General features: G+C 44.6%; 1 protein-coding gene across 2 annotated transcripts in view; it reads right to left on the bottom strand.

The window, feature by feature from the left end:
- CLDN10 (claudin 10) overlaps positions 1–26,606 on the bottom strand; it is an 82,774-nt gene that overhangs the window by 26,374 nt on the left and 29,794 nt on the right. The gene's annotated exons all lie outside the window — the stretch shown is intronic.

Here is a 26,606-nt window from a genome sequence, read left to right as displayed (position 1 = left end):
GGTTGGCCGTCTGTCTGTTAGGATGATGGTTATTACACACCCTCCAACTTTTCTCTGATGAAAATAGGGACGTCTTGTTCCATAATAATTTTACTCTTTATACCTAGCCCATCTGACTGGGTTGCTCCAGCCCCGTCTAGGGTCCGATAACTCCAGACCCTCTAGCCTTTCTCTGATGAAAATAGGGCGTCTTATTCCATCATAATAATTTTGCTATTTATACCTCACTGTATGGAAGTGAGAGCTGGACCATGAAGAAGGCTGATCGCCGGAGAATTGATGCTTTTGAATTATGGTGCTGGAGGAGACTCTCGAGAGTCCCATGGACTGCAAGAAGATCAAACCTATCCATTCTTAAGGAAATCAGCCCTGAGTGCTCACTGGAAGGACAGATCCTGAAGCTGAGGCTCCAATATTTTGGCCACCTCATGAGAAGAGAAGACTCCCTGGAAAAGACCCTGATGTTGGGAAAGATGGAGGGCACAAGGAGAAGGGGACGACAGAGGACGAGATGGTTGGACAGTGTTCTCGAAGCTACCAACATGAGTTTGACCAAACTGCAGGAGGCAGTGGAAGACAGGAGGGCCTGGCGTGCTCTGGTCCATGGGGTCATGAAGACAACGACTAAATGACAACAACATCTGACTGGGTTGCTCCAGCCCCTCTGGGTGCTGTCCAACATGTATAAAACATAATAAACCATTAAACATTAAAAAAAAAAAAAACACCTTCCCTATACAGGGGTGCCTTCAGTCGTCTTCTACAGGTTGTGTAGTTACTTATCTCTTTGGCTTGGGGAGTCGGATAACTCCAAACTCTCCAACATTTCTCCAATGAAAATAGGGACGTCCTAAAGACAAGTGGAACATTCTGGGATCAAATTAGAAACTGGGATGGATTCTGTAAACCCAGGACTGATCCCTGACACCAGGATCTATTATTATTATAATCACCATTAATAATAATAATTCAAATTATAGGCCACCCTTTATCCAAAGATCCTAGGGCGTTGTAAAACATTAGGAACGTAATTACGCAGCATAATAATAGAAACATAATACACGCGGGTGGCGCTGTGGGTAAAAGCCTCAGCGCCTAGGGCTTGCCGATCGAAAGGTCGGCGGTTCAAATCCCCGCGGCGGGGTGCGCTCCCATTGTTCGGTCCCAGCGCCTGCCAACCTAGCAGTTCGAAAGCACCCCCGGGGGCAAGTAGATAAATAGGGACCGCTTACCAGCGGGAAGGTAAACGGCGTTTCCGTGTGCGGCTCTGGCTCGCCAGAGCAGCGATGTCACGCTGGCCACGTGACCCGGAAGTGTCCCTGGACAGCGCTGGCCCCCGGCCTCTTGAGTGAGATGGGCGCACAACCCTAGAGTCTGTCAAGACTGGCCCGTACGGGCAGGGGTACCTTTACCTTTAATACACACACATTTAAGAGGCCATAGATTATTTAATGACCAAAGGCCTGGGTAAAAAGGAATATCATTACATATCTCTAGGCACCAGGTGAGCCCCTAAAAGGAAGCAAACAATATTAACCCCCCCCCCCGCCTAAAAAGACACACCACCAGCCTGCCTGAAACCATTCTGAGCTGGCCTAAGCCCAGCAGAGGGAAGGCAAACTTTTATTTTGAAGGTTTGAAGAACACTGCCCATTTTTGCTGACTTAAATTACACCAGGCTGTCAGGTCATGTGACCAAGCTGAATGGGTTTAGGATCCAGGGTGTATTTAAGCTTAAGATCTACTGGGTTGGCATCTGGGAAGATACATCAGTAGATCTCTGGAGAAGCCAAGGATGAGGGAGCTGAGCCCAGAGGATTCCTCCTCTGTAGGATTCCTAGTGACAAAGCATCAAAAATGAAACTCCAAACCGTCTCCAGATGCTTCCACTTCATGGCCACAGATATGGAAATTGGGCCCTAAGAGTCCCAGAGAACTTGTGACACTAAATTCATCTAAAAAGAGTAACTTGTTCCACTGTGAAACTACTTGAATGGTGTTCTCAACCATACTGAGTTGTGCATTGGGCTGTGGAACCAAGGGTTCTGCAGAAAATGTTTTGTTTGTGAAGGCTGTCGGACAATTGGATCACTGCAGCCCTTTTTTTTCCCTTCCCAAAATAAAACCACAAGCACCCATTGCTAGTTTCATAAATTAAATACGGATGACAGCCTTATTTGTTCCTCTGCCAGTATAAACAGATTAGGGTCGTCATGCCTGTTGTTCCAGATTGGTTTTTCTTTTTCATTTACACCCGCTTTCTGCTGGGCCACTTCAAACCCTTCCCTGCCCCTTGAATGATATGGTTTCAGTGGGTGCGTGGGTGCAGCCGGCCAAGGAAAAGACAGCTTGTGAATCTGGGCTCTGTATAACCTCTGTGCATATGGCTGAGTTCGTCTGCAGGCCTGAATTGTTAGAGAACCTTTCCTGAATTCTTGCCAAGATATTAAAGACAGGTGAAGCTTTGTCCCTGGGCACGGTGGAGGGAACATAGGCAAGCGCATGGGTGATGAATTTGGACCATGGGATAGATTGGCATCCTCTCAAACTACCCTCCTCTCTCAAACCTCCCTCCCCTGCTGGCGAATATGGATACTACATTAAGTACCGGTACTTGGGTTCAAGCTAGTTGTTGGTGCTTTAAACAAATCTTTCCTACCATTATAGTGTACCTCAGGTTAAGTACTTAATTCATTCCGGAGGTCCGTACTTAACCTGAAACTGTTCTTAACCTGAAGCACCACTTTAGCTAATGGGGCCTCCTGCTGCCGCCGCGCCGCCGGAACACGATTTCTGTTCTCATCCTGAAGCAAAGTTCTTAACCTGAAGCACTATTTCTGGGTTAGCGGAGTCTGTAACCTGAAGCTTATGTAACCTGAAGCGTATGTAACCTGAAGCATATGTAACCTGAGGTACCACTGTACAGTGGTACCTCGGTTTTCGAACGTAATCCATGCCAGAAGTCTGTTCGAGTTCCGAAACGTTCGAAAACTGAGGCGCAAACAGCTGTCGGCAAATTTAATAGAGAAAACTGAGGAAAATACAGTGGAAGCCACTCGACTTGCGAGGCGTGTTCAAAAACGGAAGCATTTACTTCCGGGCTTACTTCCGTTCGAAAACCGAAACGTTCGTCAACGGAGACGTTCGAAAACTGAGGTACCACTGTACCTTAAAAATGTGTCTGGGAAGAAGCAGTAACACAGAGGGTAGGGTTGTGAGGACCATGAATGGGAGGAAACTTTTGCAAAGGGTTTTTGCCCAATTTTGTCTCCTTCCCCTCTGCCCCCCCCATTTCCCCATGACACCCCATTCTACTGGGTTTTGGGAGAACACAGGGAGTGGGAAAGAGGAGGCCTTCAACAGACTTACTTCCATTCGAGGTTCTCAGGAGCCAAATCAAGCATTTTGGAAAGCATTTAAATACACTGAGAACTTGTGATACTCTCTCTCACGCACACACACACGGGCATAACAAACAATATATACAAACTTCACATGCCTATTGTTGCTAATTTGGCTATTCCTATACAACTTGCATTTTAAGATGCAATAGGTCAAAACAATTAGCTGAAGAAACGGACTGGACCAGGACCAAAAACATTTTCTACAGTAACTTACATTTTTTTCCTCCATTTAAATACAATGTTATGCATAAAGTAATGCCATGAAGCACAGAACAGATGGCTTGACTGTGAATATATTAAAATACGTTTTCAAGCTGCTTAAGTATATTTAAGGATTTAACAGGCAATTTAAACAGGCAGCAAATGTTTTCAGAGCGCCAGCCTTGCTTTGCTTTGCTTACAGATATTCCTTGCAGTCAATCAATTACCTTACCGTGAAACTGTTAGTACGCTTTGTATACGGAAGAAACGGAAAGAGACAAGGAGAGAACATTATACTCTTTAATCCTGCAAATTATAGGGTTAGGGAGAAATGGAGTATACAAAAAGGCTTGGTTTGGCCAAACCTGGCATAAATTTAGTTTTCACAGAAGGAGAGATGTGATGGAGAGCGAGTTGCTTGTCTTTTCAACATGAAGTCATCGTGCATCCCGGCTCAACAAACTGGACCACACAAGCTCCCTTCTCTGAACAAAGCTGTTTTGCGATTTTGTTTCAGTCTAGCAAAATTAATCGAAAACATGGAATTCTTCCAAGAGTTTTGTGTTGTTTAACTGGATGGTGTGTGCAAAATACAGGAATGTGCCATGATAGGACCCTCCAAAGCCTTTCTTTGACTTTTGAGCTCAGTTTCCACTTCCTAATCATTCCCAAGCCCCAGTGCCAATGCAAGGAATACATAGACTGCAGTCCTAAACACACCTACAATGGATTAAGGGCCCATCCACACTCCTGCTGGTCCCATGCCCAGAAACCATGGGGCCGAGTGGTTTTCTGTTATTTCCTGTAGCTTACCCTGGGGAAACCATTCAGGGGAAAGATCAGGTATCCCCAGGCAAAAGCAGCAGGACAAGCAGATATCTGAATGAGACCTAAGCTTTGTTGGGCACAATGTTGTTGTTTTTTTAAATCACTAATAAATATGTATAGGACCAAACTGTGAGTCAGATTTGACAGCTCCCTCTCCATAGACATGCTGGTTAGAGTGCTTCCCCATTTATATAACCCATTTTGTATCGTACAGAGGTCCCCAAGCTTTTCCTCCTGTGGACCCCTTGAAAATAGCTGGGAGTCTTGGCAGACCACTTAGTAATTTTTCTGCCCATTGCAGCAATTTCAAAGATATTTGCTAGATGCTGCATGATTTTTAATTGCCATTTTACAGACATGCCATGGACCACCTGAATGAAGTTCACAGGCCATTGGTGGTCCTCAGGCCACAGTCTCCTGATCTAGTGGGCAACTATAGTTCCATATATCTACCAGACATGAACTGGCCAACTTCTATGTAGCAGGTAGGGCATGAGAAGCAAACATGACTGGACAAGCTAGGACACTCTAGGACACTCAAGCCTTTTTTGCCACAAAGGATTCCTGGAGGATTATGGTCCAGTAAGAGACATGGGGAAGGTCAACCCAACCAAAGAGCAGGAGGTACATCTAAGAAAGTGCAGGAGAAAATTGTATATTTACTCATAAAAATAGTCCAATATACCCAGTATTATTTCACTTTATAAAACCATCTCCCATACTTCTCTTCTTCCTTCTGAGAGAACAACCTAATCCCAGACACCAACCAGAAAAGAAGCAGCTGCCAGAACATTACTTCTTCCTTCCAGAAAGAAATTTGCTCCAACTGCCTGTGGCAGGATTTTGCTACCTTGTGACTTCCAGATGTTTTGGACTCAAACTCCAATTATCCTTGACCATTGGCCATGCTGGCTGGGGATGATGGGAGCTGGGTGTACAAAATTACCTGTAAGGCATCAGGTTGAGGAAGGCTGGCCTGGGGACTATAGAAGAGAGCAGGAAGGTTGTTCTGTCCATTGTCACCAGCCAAATGATTAAGAGGTCTGGTATTTTCCCCCCTTCCTGTATTGTAAGCTGTTTTGTAGATCACTTGATGGAAAGGCAGATTGTAAATATTTAAAATCTCTAGACTTTCAGGGTAAATATGACAGTGGCAACAATGATAGTTTTAAGTTTTTAATAGATCCCCCAAATAAACCCCAAGGAAAATACAGTGTTATCGCTGAGCTAGAAATCTTGTAATTTCTGTGGGAATAATTTCACCAAATCCCTATCCATTAAATCCAGTTCTTTAAAACACATCTTCCCAAACTGTGGAAAGGAGCAGAGTAATCATAGTGGGGAATCAGCAGGAAGAAAAAGGCAGCGCTCAAAACCTCTGTAAATCAATAATAATAATAATAATTAGTGGGGTATAAATAATAAAATGATGATGATGTTGATGATTATACCCTGCCTTTCCCCCTCAAGGTGGCTTACATAAAAGTGTCACAGAGCCAGCTAGTCAGTATATCACACAGTTCAAAACTGGCGATAACTCTTTATTAGTGAAACACGATCTTCACAGACTGGACAGAATTTCAGGCCTAATGATCACAGCAGCTCATTCCCTTTAGGTCTTACTCCATGAAATCAGTTGCCAAGACCAAAACTCCCCTCCTCCCCACAGCCATCTCTGTCTCCTCCTCTCTCGGGACGCGGCTGGTGTTGTGGTCTAAACCACTGGGCCCTTTGGGCTTGCCGATCGGAAGATCAGCAGTTCGAATCCTTGCAATGGAGTGAGCTCCCATTGCTCTTTCCCAGCTCCTGCCAACCTAGCAGTTCGAATGCATGCCAGTGCAAGTAGATAAATAGGTACCGCTGTGGCGGGAAGTTACCGTAAATGGCATTTCTGTGCACTCTGGTTTCCGTCACGGTGTCCCGTTGCGCCAGAAGCGGTTTAGTCATGCTGGTCACATGACCTGGACAAATGCCGGCTCCCTCGGCCTGATAGCGAGATGAGCACCACAACCCCATAGTCACTTTTGACTGGATTTAACCATCCAGGGGTCCCTTACCTTTATCTTACCTCCTCTCTAGGGCTTCTTGCACACAATCAGATACTACACCTGTGTGCAGCCTATCTTTGCTCCTCCCATTTCATGCCTCTCATGGGTCTGAGAGTCGAGGGGGAGCTCACTGCAGCAGTGGGGTGGGGTGGGGGACCTGTGACTCTTCACTAGCCTGACTCATCTTTGCCTCTTGACTTCCCACCTCTCACTCGCCTGCTTCAGCCTCTGCCTCTGCTTCCTGACTGCTCTCTTTCACAGACTCTCCCAGCTCACTAAGACACCTCCTCTTCTCAGTCTTCTCCCTCTCTGACCACTCATCATTGTCCCACCAGCACTCCCCAGGCTCTGAGCCGTCTTCCCTCGGGGGTGCCCCAGCTGGTTACTCCTCTGTACCCAACCAGTCTATGACAAAAAATAAGAACAAGTAAAGATACTGAAGAATTGTTAAAAGCAAACAAGGCTGCCCCCCCAATACACATATACACACACACCACAGGTTTACTTGCATTCTCCGACCAAAGTTGATGAGCATTTTCAGTAAAGAACTAATGGGACAGAGAAGAGTTAAGAAAACTCATATACAGTGCTATTTTTCTGGGGGGAAATGGTGCTGGAACTCACCTTCAACACCTTCCTCATTTTCTTAGCGATATCAAGATGGCGTCCACTTGAGAGGTGCCAGAACTGAGTTTCCACAAGTTCTGGCTGAAAAAAATCCCTGCTCATATATATTGTTAAGTTCTGGGTGAAAATATCAGACAACACAGCGATTCTTCAAACAGCTCTTGTTTATTCACAGGCCAGAACAGAACTGAACTGAAGGGTTCAGCCAGCCTGCTTATATAGAGCTCCACTGCAACGCAACAGTAGCAACTTTCTGTAACTATCCAATCACTGAACGTCACTTTCAATCTCTTATTTGCATATGTGGACCTGAGTGAAAACTATCTACAGTATCCCCCTGCTGGCCTAGGGTGAGAACTTCGGTACATAACATATATGTCTACTCAGAAGTAAGTTCCATTGAGTTCAATGGGGTGTACTTTCAGATAAGCACATTAGTCAGGCAGTAAGTCCCAACAGATCCAGGGAGACTTTCTTCTGCAAAAACTTGTGCAAGATCGCACTGCTTAGATTTTACCTTAAAATAGGTTTTCATGTATCAGATTACCAAACTCATAATACTAAGAACATTAGCAATTTAAGTACAGTTTCCCCATCGGCTTTGGTTTCAAGTCATTGTGCTATTCAGCGCAAAATATATTAATCATGTGTTACTAAAATCAGCAAATTATCTGGCTCATTGTTTATTTTCAATGGACCATTGATGAGGAAGTATTTCCTCCTGTCTGACTGAATGAAGCCATTTCTCTCTCTCTCTTTCTCTCTCTCTTTCTGTCTCTTGACTGCACTCCCCCTGACTCTTTTGTGAAACACACTGTATAGAATGACAATAGAGTTTCTACGATCCTAAACGTTGCAAGAGGGGATGCGGGTGGCGCTGTGAGTAAAAGCCTCAGCGCCTAGGGCTTGCCGATCAAAAGGTCGGCGGTTCGAATCCCCGCGGCGGGGTGCGCTCCCGTTGTTTGGTCCCAGCGCCTGCCAACCTAGCAGTTCGAAAGCACTCTCGGGTGCAAATAGATAAATAGGGACCGCTTACCAGCAGGAAGGTAAACGGCGTTTCTGTGTGTGGCTCTGGCTCGCCAGAGTAGTGATGTCACGCTGGCCACGTGACCCGGAAGTGTCTCCGGACAGCGCTGGCCCCCGGCCTCTTGAGTGAGATGGGCGCACAACCCTAGAGTCTGTCAAGACTGGCCCGTACGGGCAGGGGTACCTTTACCTTTACCTTTAAACGTTGCAAGAGAAATCAGAACATGAAACACTATCCTTAATCCTAATCAATAACAGGATAGATATGGATGAGTTCTAAAGTCAAGTGTACGTCAGTTCCCGAACCGATGGCGGGAGCACATGGGATATAGAAGAGCAAACAGGAGTGTTTACCCAGCCTTTATCAACATGCTGTTTGTGCTGTTAATCTACACGCATCATTGCTGCCACCAGCACATCTGCATATATGTATCCGTGGACTTGGGCTCTCCAATTAATTTTCTAAGCTCTCAGGAGGCAGCATGAATCACAGAATTGTAGCGTTGGAAGAGACCACTAAGATCAACTAGTCTAACCCCCTGCAATGCAGGAATCTACTTGAGAAAAGACTAAAGTTGATTGTTAGGGTTTCGTGTGTGCCGTGTCTTAACTGCAAGGATCAGATGCAAAAAGGTGAGGCGTTGGCCAAACGGAAAACAACCAGGAACGCAGTAATTGAGATGGAGCATGGTGAGTTAATTGGCATGTCTGGTGAGGAACTGACAGAATCCATTGACAAGGGAGTGGCTGGAATGAGGAAAAAACCATCTGGGTGCTTTCAGGCAGCTCAACGGTAATTCACTTTAAAGAACCGAACCTGGGTCATTCATAATGAAAACCTGGACTTCAGAAATAACAGAATTGTAGCAGTAAGGGTGATTAGGAAGCACAGTCACTGCGTTTACATCCGCGTGGTGTCCAGCCTTCTCCAGCAGGGCCTACTCATCCATGAAGCCAGGTGAGATGGTCATTTCAGGTGGCAGATCCAGCTTCTGAACACCACGTCAATCACTACCACCCGGCCCCCTTCACCCTGCTATTATGCCCCTGCGGCCTTCAGCATGTGGGGAGCCTGTGGAAGAGGAGGTGGCAGTAGCAGCGTTATCTGTTTGCCCTCAGGCGGCAAACAGTCCTGGGCGGGCCCTGCTCTCTAGGGTCCCGTTCTCAAAAAAACCATTCTGCAATTCCGCAGCAAAAATTGTCTCTGCCAAGCACTGATTGCCTTGTGCCTGTGATGTCACCACTATGCCTGCCTTTACTTCTCTAAAACAGTTTTAGCCTGGATAAGAGGAGACCGAGAGGAGAAATGACAGCTGTCTCCCAATATCCGAAGGGCCGCCACATAGAAGATGGAGTGAGCATGTTTTCTCGAGGGTAGGACTCGAACCAATGGATTCAAGTTACAGGAAAGAAGATTTCTACTAAACACCAGGAAGAACTTTCTGAGGGTAAGAGCTGCTGGATTCCCTCAGGAGGTTGTGGACTCTCCTTCCTTGGAGGTTTTTAATCAGAGGTTGGTCAACTGTCATGTATGACCTAGTTGAGATCCCTTCATTTTGTGTGTGTGTGTGGGGGGGAGGTTGGACTAGAGGACTCTCAGGGTCCAGCAACCATTCTATGATTCTGTTTTCTGCTGGAGGAACATTCAGAGCACAAACTGAAATTATTTACTGTGGTGGCTGGCAATAGAGGCAGGAAATGGAGCTGTGATCAATGAGGGGCTTTCCTCATTTCCCTTTCTCCTGCTTCTACCTATGATTTATCCCTTGACTGTAGAGACAATTATGACGCTTAAGAATATTAAGAGATTGTTACTTCCAAGTAACAGATTGCATAAGCCCAGGGCTGGCACCAGAGAGAAGATTGGGGTCCCCTCAGTGGCGTAGCGTGGGTTGTCAGCACCCGGGGCAAGGCAAGTAATTTGCGCCCCCTAACCCGTGGATTTGCGCCCCCTAACCCTAACCCCCAGATGTTGCGTCCAGTGCGGCCGGGCCCCCCTGCACCCCCCACGCTACGCCACTGGGTCCCCTTTTGTGTGCCTTCTTCCATTCTTGCTTTACTTAGGCTCAGTTCTCTTGACCCCGTTAAGAAAGGAGCGTGATAGATCATTTGTGTTGTGTGTTTCTTGGCTTCTGCCCTACCTGCCACTGATCATGTGAAACCAAGCATATTAAAGGAAAAGACGGACCAGATCCATTTCTTTAGGCTAATTTAACTCAAGTGAAAGCAGGATGGCCAGGATCAAAAAAAGGTCAGAGTGACAAAGGAAAGATTATTCTGGACTGAGAACAGTGAGAATAAGCAGCCAGGAAGTAAAAGGGAATGAGGACAAGGAGAAAAATGATTTCAACTATGAAATGATTTCAACTTCAGCATGTGCCTTCCAAAAACAGCAAATTAACTGGCACGCCAATCCTAATTGCAAAATGCGGCTTGTGCCATCATAAACCAGAATGGCATTGCATGCAAGATAACCAGAAAAGGTTATTCTACCATCACATCACAACAGTTTTCTATAATCAGAGTTGGGAATATGCAACGGCCTAAAAAAAAAAAAAAAGGACCTGTGTACGCTGTACTTATATTCCCATAGTTGTGCCTGTTTCTGCTAGGGAATGACAAACTACCCAAAACACTGAACTTGCACACCCAGCTACTTTGAAAAAAATTAATCCTTCTCAGTGCTCTTTCTAGCTTCTGAAATTTACCATGTGTTGCCGATGCACTTCAAGCTGGCTCTGTCACACAAAGGACTAAAAACTTACTCATCTTTTTAAAAAGACAGAAAGCTAAGATACTAAGGATGCCAAATTATCTGCCAAGCTGAAACTTTTCATCAGTTACAGAATACACACAGCCCTGGCTACACCTCTACCAGTCCATCTACTGTTGGTTAATACCTAAGACAGATGCCTGCCTCGCATTTTGTTCATAGTCTCACTGAAAGTAACAGAAAGTCAGCTCTGAATATCTTGAGTGCCACTGCTTTCAATACGATACTGAGAATTAGGTGCCACTGATTTCCCAGGGACTAGGCATTCCTAATTCCCAGTAGACCTGTAAGCAGTTTTTGCAGTGTATCACAGGAGTGTGCCGGTCAACAGTTGCACAGTTCAAAGTTGGAGTTAACTCTTTATGAGCAAAAACACAATCTCCGCAGACTTGGCTGAGTGTCAGGCCTAAGGCACGGAGCATCTCATCCCCAAATAGGTCCATGAAAAACCAGTCGCCAAGGCTGAAAGTCCCCTCGTCTGCCCCCAGGCTTTCCCCAAGCAACCAGAGACTGTGCCTGGTTGCGACCAATATCTCCCCTGCCCTTTTCATGCCTCTTCTGATTCTGGGATAGAAGGGCGGAGGGGAGCTGGTCGCAGCAAGAGGGGGAGACACCTGTGACTCCTCACCAGTCCTGCCCGAGCCACAGATTCATTCATTGGAGTCTGTGCCCCATGATGCCCTTACAAATGTGCAGCCACTTCCTTGCAAGCAGAATTGGTGGCTGTTACAGGTGCAGCAGCTGTCAGGGTGGCCGTGATCAGCTCAGGTTACTAGTGCTATACCAGAAAGTGACACTTTTTGCAAATCGGTCTGTACACCTGATTGCCTGGGAACTCATTCGCCACCACCGAGGCAGCAAGACTATATAAATAAATGTGATTCTTTAATAACGATTCCTTCTTAGTGCTTGCACTAACTGCCTAACTTGCAACAGGAGTGAAATTTACAATAGATACTCACGGCGATAAAATCTCTGGGGTTGTAATCCGAGAATGAAAAATAAAGGGCCGATAAGATCGGCCAAAGCTTGCTTTCAAAAGAAAAAAGGACTTGGGGACCTGTCGTTTGATTACCAACAGAAGCAGGAAGTTGAGTTTCAGCAGCGCTGTCTGATAGCCATATGAGAAACGACCCAAAACATAGACGTTATTTAGAAAGTTGCTCATGTTGAGGGATAAAGCTACCTTGCAACCTTCCTTGTTCTCGTGCGGTTTTAAACAGTTTTCTTAGGTGTTCGAAACTAGGTGAATATAATTCCTTTAAGAGCACACTGCTATTATTTTCTTCTTTGCCAATTAAAAAAGGAACGTGCTGTGATTCTGGGCAGAGTAAAACTGAGAGCTGGTATAACGTAGTGGCTTTAAAATGTGTCACCCAGAAGCCCCTTGTTCAAATCTTACCACACGTTTGAGCACATTAGACATGGTGGCAATTGTTCTATTCATTTAGACATAGAAATGGCAAGTCATGTAGAAAGAGGGAACTCCTGACCTTAACAGCAAATGACTCAGGTGTTGTGCAGAATTTCTATCCTGCCTGAGACACACCTCCCCACAGTCTTTTTCTCCTAGCTAAGGTAACTTCTGCTGTCAGAGTTTCTGGGCACTTCCAGACTGTCACTGTTTGCAAGTGGGATCCGATCACATGCCGGCAAATTCAGGTTGTGCAATTTTAGATGATCAGGAGGCCTTGTACAACAAGCCCTCTTCCCTGGAAAGGCTGGACTTTCTGCAGTGACTGGAAAAGTACAGGATAACACTTGTTTGATCCAATGTCACCAACCTCTCCCCTAACAATTAAAGAGTGAATGCCCATTAAATAGCCAACACTATTTCATCTCTGTGCAAATAAATTTGGGGTGAATGCTCAAATAAACAGGTTGTCTGGGCACACCCTGGGTTGAAGAGGCAACCTTTTAAGGCATAAGTTGCAGGTGGGGAAAGGTACTGCACTCCTCTGTGGCAGATACTAAACATGACTTCCATACAGTGGTACCTCAGGTTAAGAACTTAATTTGTTCTGGAGGTCCGTTCTTAACCTGAAACTGTTCTTAACCTGAGGTACCACTTTAGCTAATGGGGCCTCCCGCTGCCGCCACACCGCTGCTGTGCAATTTCTGTTCTCATCCTGAGGTAAAGTTCTTAACCTGAGGTACTATTTCTGGGTTAGCGGAGTCTGTAACCTGAAGTGTCTGTAACCTGAGGTACCACTGTATAGCTGCAGAGAAGGGAAATACAGAGCCCTGCCTTTCCCAGTTAACAGAAGATTCAGAGGACATTTAGAATAATACAGCACAGGTTGAAGCGTTAATTGATTGTGATCTGAACTACTGCAATGCGCTCAACGTGGGGCTACCTGGAAGTTACAACTTATCCAGAGTGCGGCAGCTAGACTGGTGACTGGGAGTGGCCGCCGAGACCATACAACACCGGTTCCGAAATACCAACATTGGCTCCCAGTACTTTTATGACAAGAATTCAAAGTGTTGGTGCTGACCTCTGAAGCCTTGGCCCAGTATACCTGAAGGAGCGTCTCCACCCCCATCGTTCAACCCGGACACTGAGGTCCAGCTCCGAGGGCCTTTTGGTGGTTCCCGCACTGTGAGAAATGAAGCTACAGGGAACCAGCCAGAGGGCCTTCTCAGCAGTGGCGCCCGTTCTATGGAATGTCCTCCCATCTGATGTCAAGGAAATAAACAACTATCTGACTTTTAAAAGAGATCTGAAGCTAGCCCTGTTGGAAGTTTTTAATGTTTGATGTTTTATCGTGTTTTTAATTTTTTTAAAAAAATAATATTTATTAAATATTTTATAATTATGAAAGAAAGACAATAAAGAAAAACAATACATAGATTCAACAAACAATACGTCAACAATAAAAAAATACAATACAACAATACAACATAAGGAAAACAAAAATATTTAAAAACACATCCAAATTTCATATCTGTATCTTTCATTTACTTATTTCCTCGACTTCCTCGCACCTCCCTTTTTTGTATTCTAGTTCAAATTTGCTAATTCAACAAATCCTTTCCTATCGTGTTTTTAATATTTTGTTGGAAGCCGCCCATAGTAGCTGGGGAAACCCAGCCAGATGGGCAGGGTATTATTATTATTATTAATAATAATAATAATAATAATAATAATAATAATTCAATTTGCATCCATTTCCACTGCACAACATCAGAGACGACAGCTGCTAACCTAAACTATGGAACTGCTGGCAGTTGCCTTGGGGGCAGGAGTTGATGGAGTGTGCTAAACTCAACCAAGACTCCTATATTCAATTGGCAAATGTGCCAATGACCAGGTATCTGCTATGGGGATGAGGAATGTGTATTCATTTTCTTCAAGAGCACAAGAGGTGTGTTTGTGAGGGTAGGCAAATGCACTTTGAATCCCATAACAAGGGGGGGGGGAACCTGCCCGTGTTAGGTGGGTTGAGATGCAGAAGAAAAATGGCAGGCAGAGAGGGAAAGGTTAGGCATCCCCATATCCATATTCTTGCAAAAAGAAAGAAAAAGACCCCCAAAGAGGTTTTATTTCCAGCCAACATGACAGCTTCTGAGTTGCGCATGAACTTGTGAACCTTATGCTCTCTCAGATGAGCAAACTGGGTGGAGTTCTCCTCTAAGTAGTTAGAAAAACCTTTATTACTGTGTTTATTGGGATGGTGATTCACACCAAATTCCAGGAGTTCATCCCTTTACCCTTTCATGTGGCATTTGTATAATTGAAAATATTGAACGATGCTTTGTTGTATTGTTGTAGGCCAATTCCATACATCATTGCGGCAAAGATTAGATAGGTGAGCTATCAAACCTATCAAGGGGTGTGAAAAAAACAAAGCACCACTCCTCTCCCTTTGAAATAGAATAGACAATTTTTCACTGGCCTGTCTCCTGAGTATCCATGTGTATGAAATATGGTGGATATGGTGGGGTGACCCCCATTTTGTAAGGATCAACCCCCCCCCAATATTGCATACCTTGGGCCCAAAAATTGTTTTCTGGCCATGATATAAACGTGAAAGCAACAACAGCAACCATGCAAAGGCTACAATCCTGTCCCCACTTCTCTGAGGAGGCTGTATGAAACTCAGTGGGACTTACTCCTGAGTAGACATGCAGAGGATTGCATTGTAAAACACCAGTTTTAGTTTCTCAGATTTAAAATGGTTCAATATGCCCTGCTCCTAGTGCATATTTGCAAAGCTAAGCAGGGTCTGATATGGTTTCAAATTGGATGGGAGACCGCTTCTGAGATTCCTGTCAGGGAAAACCCGGATGTATGGCAACCAGTGCTTTTTTCCTGGGGGTATGCAGGGGTGTGCATACCCCTAAATATTTTGTGAAACTAAACATTTTTTTTTAAAAAAGTTTCTTTTCAAGCACGATGAATCGTCAGCTCCGCTGCTACCTCCAATGGCGGCCTCATTTCCTGTCATGGTGTTTCCTGAGTCTCAGGTGGAGGTGAGCGTTTAATGTGTGAAACAGCGTGCAATGTGGATGTGTGGTGTTTTACTGTCCGGCCTCATTTTAATATTAGTAGAAAAATTACTATTTTTCATCAGAGCAATCAAGAAGATGTTAGTGCACACAACCTCGTGCCAATGTGGAAGTTACTGTGAGCTGTCAGCTGTGTAATATGAGTTAATGCATGGGTAGGCAAACTAAGGCCTGGGGGCCAGATCCAGCCCAATCGCCTTCTAATTCTGGCCCGTGGACGGTCCGGGAATCAGTGTGTTTTAAATGAGTAGAATGTGTCCTTTTATTTAAAATGCATCTCTGGGTTATTTGTGGGGCCTGCCTGGTGTTTTTACATGAGTAGAATGTGTCCTTTTCATTTAAAATGCATCTCTGGGTGATTTGTGGGGCATAGGAATTCGTTCTTTTTTTTTCTCTTCAAAATATAGTGCGGCCCTCCACAAGGTCTGAGGGACAGTGGACCGGCCCCCTGCTGAAAAAGTTTGCTGAACCCTGAGTTAATGCATGCTCTTTGTACTTTTGTCCATTTACTGTATTTATTTTCCCCAATTTGAACGATGAAATTGTGATCTTCCTGAGTCAAAATGAGAGTACCCCTAAACATTTTTAAAGAAAAAAAGCACTGATGGCCAAAAAACTCAACAACTTTGCGGGTTGCAACAACTTTGCAATATGGCAGCCCTAACTGCAGGGGGTTGGACCAGACAGGGTCCCTTCCCTATTATTCTATGATTGCAGTCTTCAGACCATTTTATAACAACTGACTTTGCGGGAAATGGCCTGTTCTGCTCCTCTGTCTTTCACAGCAGCCTTGATCTGCAAGAATTGGCAGCTGAAACTTTTACATCACGCAGACCCACATTTTCACCATCTAATATCTGAAGATGAAGGTGCTCTGAAAGGCAAAGTAGCAAGAAGAAAAAAAAGACTTTGGCAACAGTGGCGTAGCGTGTGTTGTCAGCACCCAGGGCAAGGCAAGTAATTTGTGCCCCCCCGCTGCACTGTCCCTCCCCCAGATAGTCCCTTGCTCTCTCTCCGCACCGCACCGCACGCCTGGCACCCTCCCCTCCACAGTGGGCGGCGACCCGGCGGCTCGGATCGGATTCGCCCAGCCAGCACTGCAGTGAGAAAGAGTGAGTGAGCCAGGTAGGGGCAGAGAGCTGCGAGTGCGAGCGCGCCCCCCCCAGATGTTGCGCCCGGTGCGGCCGGCCCCCCCTGCACCCCCCACACTACGCCACTGGGCAACCCTGTAGAAATGTAGAATTGGTTTGAAGCTTTAGTCCCAAGTCTTAGTAATTAAGGCTTCAAAGTCCACATTCTGAGAGGAAGCATCTGCCATGCATGGTTTTCCCCATCATCATCAGATGTTGGCAGAATGAGGCCATAAGCAACATTCCTAATGGGCAATTCTAGCTAGGGCTGCTGGGGACACAACTATTTCCCCTTTTATGCTCCTCTCACGGGTATAGCTGTGTCCCCAGAAACCCTAGCAAGAATTACTACACAGGAAAGCTGTTTATGGCCCACATTCTGCCAGATTTGTGTGCGTATCTATTTCTGGCTTCACTTCTACAAATTAATGCCTTGTTTAGCCATAGGTCAATTGCAACAATACATCATAAAAGACGATAAAAGACATAATACAATAGAGTGACTGACCGCAAAAAGATATAGTGGAAAGGAAGGAGCGTAGTGAGGAGCTATGCGTCATTATATGCTGTACTATAGATATAATATTTGCATGCATATAATATGAATATATTTCATATTAGGTTTCCTAACGCAGTGAGCACACAAGCTGCATATAACTATCATGAAAATTACAAATAAATTATAAATAAAATTATGCTGCAGCATACGGATTAGCTCTTTTACACATATAATGTTTGGTTTTTAAAAAAATGCATTTAATGAGTTGGGATTTTTAAACCACAAGCAGCTTGGATATGAGTGGGCCCCCAATATGAGAGAATGTGATCAAAGCTTGATTGGGTCACAACCACCAAATCCTACGTATAAATCCCTCTAAAATGGATTTCTTGCCCCTCTCTAGACCAGACCTGAGCAGAGGGAAGGAGCAGAGTTTTACAATACTGAAAGGACAAGGAAAAGGGACATGACGGATTGAATATGAGTTCAAAAGGAGGGCAAGGAATCAAGAACAAACCCCAGGGCTGGTGTCCAGTTGACTGAGAGGGGGATGCTCTCAGTGGATCCAGAAATCCAGTTTCAGAATATGGGGCTGGATGGAGAAGGATGAAGAGATTCATGTAACGAGGTACAATGGTACCTCGGGTTGAGAACTCAATTCATTCCGGAGTTCCGTTCTTAACCTGAAACTGTTCTTAACCTGAGGTACCACTTTAGCTAATGGGGCCTCCCGCTGCCGCTGCACCACCACCACACGATTTCTGTTCTCATCCTGAGGTAAAGTTCTTAACCCGAGGTACTATTTCTGGGTTAGCGGCGTCTGTAACCTGAAGCGTCTGTAACCCGAGGTACCACTGTAATGAAATGATTCCCGGTCCAATCATGAGCTCACCATATAGACCTTTAATGTAGCAGCTTCTACATCCCAGAATATATGTGTGTAGAGCAGAGATTGGAATCTTTTATTGGCTATTGCCGAAACCGACCTTTGCAAATTGTATTAGGTAGCAGTTGCAGTTAGTGTTTTGATTTTTTTACGGTTTAATGGCTTGAGCGTTTTATTGTGTTTTTCTGAAGCGCAGCCCCCCACCCCACCCCTGTCAAGCATTTGGAGAGTCAGGTGTAGAAGTTAAATAAATCAAACAGAAGCTGAGCGTAATCCTGAATTGTCGTGCAATTACATGCCTGGGTAGGGTGGGCATTGCGTAGAAGGGTACCGAGACTAGAACTTGAGAACTCGGGCAAAAGCAAAGGAGCTTCTCCCATGGCAATCACTGGAGGAGTGATTTAGCACATTTGGTAGAGCATGAGACTCCAAGTCTCAGGGTTCGAGCCCTTTGTTGGGGCAAAAGATTGCTGCATTGCAGGGGTTGAATTAAATGACGCTCATGATCTCTTCCAAGTCAATAAATCTATGATTCAATTTGGCAGGTAGGGAGAGGAAAACTAGGTAGCTAAAGACAGAGTCTCTCTAGTCTAATAGCCTCGTCACTTATATGCCCAACCATTGCATGTGCTCTACAAGATAGGGCACCTGGTGTTAGAAACTCAGATATATAAGCTAGGAGCCAAATGGCTCGAAAGTTGTATTTTTCAATATGACGTTTTGGTTCCTGAAATTCCTTCTGATTGTGCAGATAGAATATCACACAGAGAATTATACAGGATGTGTTGTTAGTGTGTGAAAACAGGGAAGATCCAAAGATCCTCCGGAACAATTTATTTGATATTAATTGTGATTACAGGTGTGTCATCAAGTCTTTAACAAGGAGTGCTCCATAATAATAATAATAATAATAATAATAATAATAATATCTAATTATTCCAGATATTAAAGTGGATGTTGCTACTTTACTTTCCCCTATTTTCTTATTTTGTATTTTGGTTTTTAAACCACCTCTTTTGTGTTTTTATTCTGAATTAATTTTAACTTACTTGCAACATTTGCAATGAAAATATTTGAGAAGGAAAGTGTATGTGCACTTGTTTGTGTATATTTTTGTGCTGTGCGTCAGAAAGAGAGAGAAAGAAAAGTTCCTATACATCCACTAGAGGGCAGTGAATCCAAAGGATTCAGTGTTCAGAAGATTAAAAGACTGAATTCCTGGCCATTTCTTCCTTTCAGAGGGCATATTTCTCATTGTTGTACAATGAGAAAACTCTGCAAATTAAGCGTTGCCATTGTCATTAGTCTTCTTATTGCCCATGTGGAGTGAAAGCATGTTATTTCATCATTTGCTGTTATTTACTTTACCAGAGTTGCCACCTTTGTTCCGGCAAAATACAGGACAGGGCAGGTTAGTTGGGGGGCTTCAACCTGTTAAGTTGTGGGTGAACATATCAGACGACACAGCGATTCTTCAAACAGCTCTTGTTTATTCACAGGCCAGAACAGAACTGAACTGAAGGGTTCAGCCAGCCTGCTTATATAGAGCTCCACTACAACGCAACTGTAACAACTTTCTGTAACTATCCAATCACTGAATGTCACTTTCAATCCCTTATTTGCATATGTGGACCTGAGTGAAAACTATCTACAGCAGGGGTGTCAAACTCAAATTCATCGGGGGCCGCATCAGCAGTTTGGTCACCCTCAAAGGGCCGGTTGTATCATTAGGTTTGTGGTTTATAACTGATTGCACTGGTAGCTGGGGACACCTCTCCGGTGTACTGTGCACATGTCGAATACGGTTTCAAAACCGTCGTTTGTGTTCCTGCTAAGATGCATCCTTAGTTATTCCACAAGGGCGACTCTCACAATCATTTCTTGCGCCTTCCAGGTGGCACCAGGTGGCTGCAGTTACATCAGCTGGCCAGCAGGGGGCGCAAAGCAGGGAACAGCCTCTTCCGCCAGGCGCCCGAAGGCGCGCTGCAAACACGGTGCATTCTGGGAAAGAGCCTCTTTCCCCGAGAAGCGGCGGCAGGTGGGGCGTTAGGCGCATGCGCACGAAGGGAGAAAAGCCACGCCGGGCGGAGGCGGCCCTGCTCATGTGCGAAAACATTTCCCACCCACACACCCAAGCTCCACCCCCTGCCATTTTCCTCTCTCTCCCGCCCTCGTCGAGCATGCGCAGGAGGGCGGGCTCAAACGCCGAGAGGGTGCGCCCGTGCGCGCTGCGCTCCTTTCAACGGATGTCCGGGCGGGCAAGCAGGCGGGCGGGCGGAGAGCGAGGTAAGGCCCCCCGCGCATGCGCAAGCGCCCTGTGTGTCCCTCCGCCCCGGGCCCCTTTCCCTCCCCCATCCACGGGCCACATGACGAGGTCTGGCGGGCCGGATTCGGCCCGCGGGCCTTGTGTTTGACACCCGTGATCTACAGTATCCCCCTGCTGGCCCAGGGTGAGAACTTCGGTACATAACATCCCTCCCCACCGAGACAAGGCGTTAGTTACAATTGTAATGGTTTCCATATATACAGCACTACACGTAATGGTTCAATTAGGCACAAAAGCATATCGGTTACATTTCACATACTTCCATTAGACCGACAGTATTACATGAGAACTTCAGTATATAACACAACCAACCAAGTGACTTCAACCAAAACATTGCAAGATATTGCAGCCTAACAGGATGGTCCCTCTGAAGCACACACACATACGCATGAATTTGCAGATCTGTCTGTTCTTGGCTACCCTGAGCTTAAAGACATGACCTTTCAAACACCCTTTCAGTCACATGCATTTAAAGAAGGTCCCTAACTTGGCAGAGAGAGAGAGAGAGAGAGAGAGAGAGAGTCAGAAGACCTGAAATACAGGACAAAACCGTATCAATACAGGTCGTAGCATTTTGCATTGAAATATGGAACACTCTTGTATTATACGGGACGGGTGGCAACCTTTCACCCTTGTAAATATTGTAAACGTTGGTTGCATTCGTTCAAAACCAAACCAAGTAAAAATTCACATTTTAGCAGGAACTAAATTGAAGAAGAGGGAAAGGATTTGTTGAACCAGATAATTTGAACCAGAATACAAAAAAGGGAGGCGTGAGGAAGTCAAGGAAATAAGTTAATGAAAGATCTGGATACAAAAATTTGGATTTGTGTTTTTGTGTTGTTTTTTCTTATGTTGTATTGTTGCTTTTTTTCTTTTTTACTTCTTTTGTTGTTGATATATTGTGTTGAATGTGTGTACTGTTTTGCCTTTATTGTTTTTCTTTTATAACTATAAAATATCTAATAAATTTCTATTAAAAAAAATATTAATTAAAAAAAAAAAGATAATGTTTATTGAATATTTTAAGAGCCAGTATGAACAAAAACATAGCCTAGCTGGTCTCGAGTAAATCCAGCAGAGTTGAAATAGATAAAGGAGTTTTTAATAGATAACAATTGGAAGATTGAAAAGATGTGGATTACGTGGAGTAGTAGAAAAGCAAAGGAACCAGGGAAGTCCTATGGTATATGCAGTGCTCTTATTACTAAAAAAATGTTTAGGGGTATTCTCATTTTGATTCAAGAAAATCACCATTTTATGGTTCAAATCGGGGAAAATAAATACAGTAAATGGACAAAAGTACAAAGATTCACAAAATGTTTAGGAGTATGTGTACCCCTGTGCCCCCGCCCCCCCCAGACAAAAATCACTGGGTGCAGTATATGTAGACATGCTGTATTTGGTATGAAGTTGTAAGTTGAATACTCTCCCTAGAGAAGTTCATCTGGTGCCTTCATTATACACCTTTAGGTGTATTCTGCTCTGGTCAGACCTCACCTGGAGTACTGTGTCCAGTTATGGGCACCACAGTTCAAGAAGGACACTGACAAACTGGAACGTCCAGAGGAGGGCAACCAAAATGGTCAAAGGCCTGGAAACGATGCCTTATGAGGAACGGCTAAAGGAGCTGGGCATGTTTAACCTGGAGAAGAGGAGGTTAAGGGGTGATATGATAGCCATGTTCAAATATATAAAAGGATGTCACCTAGAGGAGGGAGAAAGGTTGTTTTCTGCTGCTCCAGAGAAGCGGACACGGAGCAATGGATCCAAACTACAAGAAAGAAGATTCCACCTAAACATTAGGAAGAACTTCCTGACAGTAAGAGCCGTTCAACAGTGGAATTTGCTGCCAAGGAGTGTGCTGGAGTCTCCTTCTTTGGAGGTCTTTAAGCAGAGGCTTGACAACCATATGTCAGGAGTGCTCTGATGGTGTTTGCTGCTTGGCAGGGGGTTGGACTCGATGGCCCTTGTGGTCTCTTCCAACTCTATGATTCTATGATTCTAAGCAAAAGCAAAAACATTTGTTTTTAACCAGACCTTTGGTTGATCTTATTGACATCCAATACACTTTTAAAATGTGGCTCTTTTTTTGGGGGGGGGGGGTGTTATTGGGTTTTGTCTTTATTTTGATTATATATATTGTGGTTTTTATGTTGATCTTTTCTGTGAATTGCCCTGAGACCTCTGGGTATAGGGTGGTGTATAAATTCTAATAATAATAATAATAATAATGTGGGGGAGAGGGAGGGGAGGAAGGAAGGGGGGTTAAGTATTCTCTCTGTTCCTGTTTTTTGGAAATGCAAAAAATAAAAAATAAACATTTTGACAAATAATTAAGATGATGATGATGATGATGATGATAAATAAATAAATAAATAAATAATAAAAAGCAGCAATTTCTGCAGCTTGTAAGCCACTTATATAATGAATGATGTGGCAAGATACTTTGGGATGAGCTGCTTAAGATGCACTGGAAGTTCCTGCGTGGCTGGGCTCAGTTGGCATTAAGTCCCCAGGGCTCATCTCAATTCAGCCAGCAGACCTAGAGCTGGCTGGGCCAAAACCAGTGTCAGTCCTCCCAGAGGGGCATTCCATGGGTGTGGCAGGGGCGTGGCCACAGGTAGGGGTCTCTGCCTGCACCCTGATCCCACTCAGTTCAGTCCGACGACCTGGAAACCCAGTGCAATACTTCCACCTCTCACCAAATAATTTTTAATTCTAGCATGCATTTTAATTGAAGTTTCATTTAATAGTTCGGACTATTCTTTTAGTTACTTTTTTGCTTGTAAACTGCTTAGAGATGATTGTACTTAAGTGGTATATAAACAACCCCGCTTCTGCAGCTGCCCTCAGTTTACCCCAGTGTAGGGAGAGAGGAGGGAAGCATCCATGACTACTATTACTACTATTAATTTATTATTTGTACCTCACCTATCTGGCTGGGTTTTCCCTGCCACTCAGGGAGTCTCCCAGCAAAATATTAAAAACACGATAAAACATCAAACTTTAAAAACTTCCCTATATAGGGCTGCCTTCAGATGCCTTCAAAAAGTCAGATAGATGCGCCACTACCGAGAAGGCCCTCTGCCTGGTTCCCTGTAACGTCACCTTTCGCAGTGAGGGAACCACCAGAAGGCCCTCGGCGCTGGACCTCAGTGTCCAGGCTGAACGATGGAGGTGGAGATGCTCCTTCAGGTATCCTGGGTTGAGGCCGTTTAGGGCTTTAAAGGTCAGCACTAACACTTTGAATTGTGCTCGGAAACGTACTGGGAGCCAATGTAGGTCTTTCACTTCACAATACTTTCCATTTTCTGTGAAATCCTAACATGTCAAGAGGTTTTGAGATATGCTGTGTTGCTCATTGAACAAGATCATTGGGGATTTTGACAAAGAAAGGGCTTTATCTCTTTTGTCCTCCCTTCACAGCCATCTGTCATGGATGCTGTTATGTACTGAGTTGAATAGGATCTAAACTGCAGCAGTCTGATTGGTCCTAGAACAATAGGATCCAAAATGCAGCAGTCTGATTGGTCATAGAACAATAGGATTCAGAATGCAGCAGTCTGTTTGGTCCTAGAACAATGCAGCAGTATGATTGGTCGGCAGGAACCACCCAATCATGCTGCAGATAGAAGTGAATCCACAACCTGATTGGCCTACAGGAGAATTCTGGAATTAGCCAGTCATGTGCAGCCCATTGTGTAAATAATGTATATAAGCAGATACTTTGAGGGGACTTCCATTCTTCCTCCTCACCACTATGAGCTGAATAAAGAGCATGAAATCACTTTGCGACTGAGTATATTTCAGATGCTTTAGCTGAGTTTCCTGCTATATGACCCATGGGGTCCCTTCCAACTCTACAATTCCATGAATCTACGATTCCAGTCTACTTTCTCCAGCATTTGTGACAGCCTTATAGTACCACCTGCAGGCCAGTGTTCAGCCTGGACATAAGCCCTCTCTGCTAGAAGACTAGGCTGGCCTTAGATGTCCATTTCACCAATAACCAAGAGTACATGCATCCCCAAAATCAACCGCCCTTCAATCCTTCCGCTTTGCCTTGCCTTTGCATTTGTCTTAATTTTACAGCTCCCAAATGGCATCATTTTGAAACCCCAGAGCTTTTCCCACAACAACTGATGTTCTAGTTGCTTTGAATATTAGATAACATGGCACCAAGAACTGTAGTTAGTTAATTACTTGAAAAACACAAAAGCAGCAGAGAGCTGCAGCCAACATACAGTGACTTCCTTTTGGTTAACGTCTCTGTGTGTTTCCTTTTAAGTGGCAAGAAGCTACATTTGTCAGGAAGTGACTCAGCAGTTGAAATTAGTGCTCCATAGCTAGCCCCCAGCATCAGACACAATGCCTGAAAAATGATATAAAATAATATTTATTTAATGCTAGTAATGGTAGTCAGTAAAGGATCAGTAATAGCAGGATGTTATTAAGCTATGGTTTTCCCAGTAGTGATGTATGGAAGTGAGAGCTGGACCATAAAGAAGGCTGATCGCCGAAGAATTGACGCTTTTGAATTATGGTGCTGGAGGAGACTCTTGAGAGTCCCATGGACTGCAAGAAGATCAAACGCATCCATTCTGAAGGAAATCAGCCCTGAGTGCTCACTGGAAGGACAGATCGTGAAGCTGAGGCTCCAATACTTTGGCCACCTCATGAGAAGAGAAGACTCACTGGAAAAGACCCTGATGTTGGGAAAGATGGAGGGCACAAGGAGAAGAGGACGACAGAGGACGAGATGGTTAGACAGTGTTCTCGAAGCTACCAGCATGAGTTTGACCAAACTGCGGGTGGCAGTGGAAGACAAGAGTGCCTGGTGTGCTCTGGTCCATGGGGTCACGAAGAGTCGGACACGACTGAACGACTAAACAACAACAACAATAGCAGGATGTGATCATGCCCAGATTAAGGCAAGTGATAGCCCCACTCTATTCAGAACACACCTGGAATACTGTGTCCAGTTCTGGGCACCACAGTTTAGAACGGATATTGACAAGCTGGGGCGCTTGCAAAGGAGGACGACTAAGATGATAAAGGATTTGGAAACCAAGCCTTATGAAGAATGGTTGCAGGAGTTGGGTACGTTTAGCCTGGATAAGAGGAGACTGAGAGCAGATATGATACCAATCTTCAAATATCTAAAGGGCTGCCACATGGAAGATGGAGCAAGCTGGTTTTCTCCTGCTCTGGAGGGTAGGGCTTGAACCAATGGATTCAAGTTACAAGAAAGGAGATTTTCATTAAACATCAGGAAGAAGATTCTGATGGTGAGAGCTGTTTGAATGGATTCCTTTGGGAGGTTGTGGACTCTCTTTCCTTGGAGATTTTTAAGCAGAGGTTGGATGGCCATCTGTCATGGATGACCTAGCTGAGATTCTTCCATTGCAGGGGGTTGGACTTCCATTGCAGGGGGTTGGACAGCTCCACAATTCTATGATTCTACACAGGCTGAACATCAGCCATGTAGGATGTCAAACTCCTGTCAAGACACAGTATGTGGGTTGTGGGTTTTGTTCCTCCTGGTAGGCCACAAGTCGTGCGGGTCTGATAAGCAGGCCTATGTCTTTGTTTTTGTTTCAGTTTAAACATGGTTATTTTTCTAAACGGTAACCAAGAAGAAATAAGAGACTCTTGGCACACACAAGTGTATGAAGAACATTTGCTAGGATTGTTTATATCAGCTTCTTCCTGGAGAATATGCTGGAGCCCACATTCCAGCTTGGGAAGGAGAGGAGGATAGCAAAGACGAAAACACCCAATGTAGATTTTGAGGCAGAAATAGTAGCGGGGAAAGCAAGCCCTTTTAAATATCCTTAGAAGGAATGAGGGGTGTGTGTGAGTGTGTGTGTGTGTGAGAGAAAGAGAGAGAGAGAGAGAGAGAGAGAGAGAGAAAGAAAGAAAGAAAGAAAGAAAGAAAGAAAGAAAGAAAGAAAGAAAGAAAGAAAATTATTCACCAAAAAGAAATTGCAAGGATGTTGTTAAGTTGTGGGTAAACATAGCAGACGACATAGCGATTCTTCAAACAGCTCTTGTTTATTCACAGGCCCAGAACAGAACTGGACTGAAGGGTTCAGCCAACCTGCTTATATAGAGCTCAACTACAAAGCAACAGTAACAACTTTCTGTAACTATCCAATCACTGAACGTCACTTTCAATCCCTTATTTGCATATGTGGACCTGAGTGAAAACTATCTACAGTATCCCCCTGCTGGCCCAGGGTGAAAACTTCAGTACATAATAGATGTAGCCCACAGGGATATTTAATGTATCTGCCCAAGTCAGCCAGCCAGTATACTTAAGTCACACAACTCCCTTAGCCTA

Source organism: Podarcis tiliguerta (genome assembly GCF_965153285.1).
Source record: "Podarcis tiliguerta genome assembly, chromosome: 4".
NCBI classification, from domain to species: Eukaryota; Metazoa; Chordata; class Lepidosauria; order Squamata; family Lacertidae; genus Podarcis; species Podarcis tiliguerta.
Note: the sequence above shows the minus strand (reverse complement) of the source record. Positions and strands in the feature narration are given on the sequence as shown.